Raw genomic sequence first — 4981 nt, 5'->3', positions numbered from 1 at the left:
GGACGGGCTCCCTCCCTCGGCCGCCTCCATCCCCATCCCCATCCCCACACACCATCTCTCAAAATGCCAACTGGGAAACAGGGACAGCTGTCCCGACAAAGCGTGCACACTTCTCCTAAAATCATTAATGAGCTCCTGCAGTAAATTTCTTTCCAGAGTGATTTTCTGGTTTCAAGGCTTTTTCTCCTCCATCACACTGAGTAGACCTAAAGCAAGCACAAGGCTGACTTTGCCTGTAACCCACCCATAACTCTGAATTATTTTTCCCACCCCACTGTTGGCTTGGAGTGTTTCCAGAAACCCTCAGCACCTCAGCACGGGGGTCCCAGTGGTTCCAGGGCCATGTCTCACACTGCTCCATCCAGAACCGGCCACCCTCCACTTGCAAAAACCCAGAAATAAAATTACACCCAGGATTTCTGAGCACTCTCTCTCCCCAGGCAGCAAACATGATGATTGTTTTCCGTGAACAACAAGCAGAACTGGTTGTGTTGGTCGATGTTGTGAACCCAGGGAATTCAGACCCCACGTACCTGTGCTGTGTGTGATCGTTTCCAGAGGCAGCAGGAACCAGCGGTGTTTCTCAGGGGCTGCTGGAGGGGAATCACCGGCCACTCGGGCTGCACAGAGTTCTGCAGCCCACACAGAACCGTCTGGATAAAATCCAAAGATTTCAAAGCAATGAAGGGCTGGGTTTACACTCAGATCAAATGTAGCCCACATAAATCAAAACAACAGCCTCAAAGACTTGCAAAAATAATAATGTTTAAATTCATAAATATTCCAACTCTTTCTTTTTTAACTGCAGGGAAATAAAGCAGTGATATTGCAAATTCAGCTAAAGCTTTCTAGATTCCTCCACTTGTTTTCTGCTTTGGAAGGGTGGTGGCTGTGAATAAATGTAGATTAAAAACCCACTGCACAGATTAATCACTGTGATAAAGATTGATAAATGCAAAAGCCTTTCACATACAGAGGTGCATATTTCAAATACAGATCAATTCATCACACTTGAATGAAATGTTTTGTTCCCAGCTCATGGACTCACTTTAAAACAACCCCTGGGATCGATTAAAGGCCACCCAAAAAACCCCAGACCCCACAATGGCGCTGTCCAAGGAACCTCTGTGCTCCGTCCTCATGGACCACAGCTGATACACAAAATCCCCCAGCTGAGGCCACACACGGGATTTCTGTGGGCCAGGAGATGTGCTGGCACTAACGTGCCCTTGAAGAACCCCAGCAGCTTTGGCTCTGGTCTCCTCTGAGAGCTCGTCTGGTCACAGCTTCCCACCCTGCTTTGCAGCAGAACAACATTCCAGGGCTCCACCTGCAGAGTCTCAGCAGAGAGAACCAGGGCAGGAGCCCTCAAGCCAACTTCAACCAAGGCGTTTATTAGTAACTCTGGGAATCACCTCTTCAATGCTGCTGCGATCTGGGTTAGAGCCTTGCAGCACATCTGCAGCCACGTACGAGCAAAGATTATTTTACACTGCCAGCTCTGCTCTCCTGGCTGCTGCTGCCAGCCCCACAGCTCAGCTCCAGCGCCGTCCCCAGTCCCACGGGAAACAATTCCAGCTGTGCTGCTGCTTCAGCTCAAACCCTTCACAACCCACTCTGCTTCTCCTTTCACCTTCAGCTGCCAAACACTGCAGGGAGTCAGCAAGGGGTGGCCCTGACTCCTCTTTTCCGAGCTTGCCCGAGTTTTCCCAGGCGTTTCAGAGCAGCTCCATCACTTGGCCATGGTGTGGCAGCCAACAACAGTCAGTGAATGAGGCTGCCACAGGCACGGCTCTGGAGTTCTGCAGCAGGGCAGGAGAAGAAATGGTTGTTCTTTTGCTCCTGGGTTTGTTTTTCCTTTAGAAAGACCCTTAAATGCCTTTTTGTGTGCTCCTGCTCTAAGGAAAACAAGAACAGCTGTAGGAAGTTAACAAAAATATGAGAAATAGACTCCAGAGTGAGCATCTTTGCCTGTATTTACTGTTCAAAGTGCTGGCAGTCACGAGGATATTTGGGTTTTTCCTTCATAAGAGAATTATCATGTGCAGGACGGTTTGGGTTTTGGTACGGGGCACACCACCACCCCAGGGGTCTGCTTCTGTTACTGAGACATCAAACACCAGGAGAAAAAACAGGTGAGAAATGAAACCAGAACCATGCCAGCACGTTTTTCAGAGATTCCTGTATTTCATCCACCATCCTCTTCAGAGACATTTCAGTGAGATCACATGCAGAAGCCTGGCGAGCTCAGAAAGTCCAGTGTCATCTCTCCGGGCTTTCAGCAAACAGGAAAAGCTGGTTATTTTTTGGCAGAAGTGCAAGACGTCATCTTCCACTCCTAAAGTAACGCAGTGGGTAAAGAAGTGACCGTTTCTGAGCACGGTTCCCCAGCAGGGCTCTCTGCAGCCCCAGCACAGCAGCAGCAGCAGCAGCAGCAGGCTGCACGATGCAGTCCCTGCAGCCCTGCCCGGCTGCCAGCGAGCCACCGGTGACAGAACCGGGCTGGGCCTCGGCCCGTGGCCTCTGCCCTGGGCCACCAGCCCAGCGGGAGGGCCACAGCAGAAATCAAACCTGTGACAAGTAGCCCGTTGCCTCGGGAGCCAGCTCCCCAGGATGCTGCGGGAACGTCCAAACTTGCCGTGTGAAATAAGAGCATTTATTGGGTAAATCAAGTCAGCACATCAGCAGAAATAAAAGGAGTGTGCTGGAAGCTGGGGAAGCGAATCCCTGCTGTGCTTGGTCCACAGGAGGCTGGCAGCTGTGGGACAGGGCTGAGCAAGGGCAGAGCTCTGCTCCTGGCTGCAGGCATCTCCCCTGTGACAGCTCCACGTGATGGGAACAGCCACCAGAAGTGACAGAAACATTACAATTACCGAAGAACAATAAATATTGATTTTATAAGTGCATATTTGTATCTAGTTTTATTGTAAACACTATCAGGCAATTTTGCCCGGTTCCTTTTTTCTTTTCTTAAGTCAGCAAACTCTCCAACGAGCCGAACAAACTGAGATCACATTTGAGGGAAGGGGCCTGACAGCAATCCCTGCTTTGGGGAGTCTCAGCTGCCCCCAGTGATACCCCAAGGACAGGAGATTTTCACACTGCAGATACTGATATGATGAATGAAGATGATCAAGTATCTCCTGTAGAATGATGCACTTTTAAAAAAAGAAACCCTCAGTACCCACAGCACAATTTAGCAGAAGATAAGCGAAAGTGCAGGAGCTAGACAATATTATTTTGAATAATTGTAGCATTGCAGAGAAACCTTCTAACCTACCACAGGAAAAGAGAAACTTGGCCATAAATTATCCTGCCTGGGCTTGCAAGTTCAGTGTGAAGCACATGTGGGCAGCCTCTAACTCATCAGGGTCTCAGAGGTAACACGGGAGTTAAGGCTGCACTAGCATCGCTCCTGAATACAAAGAGTAAGAAGTTAATGCTTTAGAGAAAAAACACCATTTCCCCTGTTTGCCTCAGGCTCTCGCAGCCTCTGTGCAGCAGTGGCAGCCTGCAGAGGATGCCCATCATTGCCTCATCTCACTAATTCGAGTTTACCTGCTGCAGATTACAACACGGGATTAGTATTAAGCAAGAGCTGTCCTGCTCACCCTCAGCCTGCTCCTGAGAAATGCTGAGCAGCATACAGAGGAGTTTTGATTCAGCCCTTCCTTGTAGGGAGGCTGAAACTGAATAACTTCTATTTAGAATAATAAATTCACATGCATTTTTGTGTATCTCCAAGTTTGGGAAGGGTTTTAAACTCCCCCTATAAATCAGATCCCAGAGGAATTCCCGTGTTGCTGAAGCAGGTGTCAGAGCAGCAAAACCTCGGGAAATGCTCATGAGCCTGCAGGACACAGAGAGAGAACTGCACCAGCAGTGCCATTTTCTGTGTTCAGCAAGTGAAACCCAGAGAGGCACTGCTGGGACAAACAGAGCACAGACCTGGGCTGGAACCCCCTGCTCCCAGTACCCCTGTACACCTGCACTGGTACCGCCTGTACACCTGCACTGGTACCCCCTGTACACCTGCACTGGTACCGCCTGTACCTGCACTGGTACCACCTGTACCTGCACTGGTACCGCCTGTACACCTGCACTGGTACTGCCTGTACACCTGCACTGGTACCCCCTGTACACCTGCACTGGTACCGCCTGTACCTGCACTGGTACCCCCTGTACACCTGCACTGGTACCCCCTGTACACCTGCACTGGTACTGCCTGTACCTGCACTGGTACCGCCTGTACCTGCACTGGTACCCCCTGCACACCTGCACTGGTACTGCCTGTACCTGCACTGGTACCCCCTGTACACCTGCACTGGTACCACCTGTACACCTGCACTGGTACCGCCTGTACCTGCACTGGTACCACCTGTACACCTGCACTGGTACCGCCTGTACCTGTACTGGTACTGCCTGTACCTGCACTGGTACCACCTGTACACCTGCACTGGTACTGCTTGTACCTGCACTGGTACCACCTGTACACCTGCACTGGTACCGCCTGTACACCTGCACTGGTACCGCCTGTACCTGCACTGGTACTGCCTGTACCTGCACTGGTACTGCCTGTACACCTGCACTGGTACCACCTGTACCTGCACTGGTACNCCTGTACCTGCACTGGTACTGCCTGTACCTGCACTGGTACTGCCTGTACACCTGCACTGGTACCACCTGTACCTGCACTGGTACCGTCTGTACCTGCACTGGCACCCCCTGCACACCCACACTGGCACCCCCTGCACACCCGACACGGTGCTGATGGAGCACCCCGAGGTCAGAGCTGGCTGTGCCGGGCTCGCAGCAGCTGCAGGAGGGACAGTGCCAGCACAGGAGCTGTTCCAGCCCATTTCCAGCTGCACTTTCACAGGTGCCTCAGCCCCAACGCCGCCCGCTCCCTGCGGGTCAGGGGTGCCCCTGGTGCCAGGGCACACTGAGGGAGCCGGGCCTGGGCTGGCAGGGCAGGGCAGGG

The sequence above is a fragment of the Parus major genome, chromosome 13 (genome assembly GCF_001522545.3).
Source record: "Parus major isolate Abel chromosome 13, Parus_major1.1, whole genome shotgun sequence".
NCBI lineage: Eukaryota > Metazoa > Chordata > Aves > Passeriformes > Paridae > Parus > Parus major.
Note: the sequence above shows the minus strand (reverse complement) of the source record.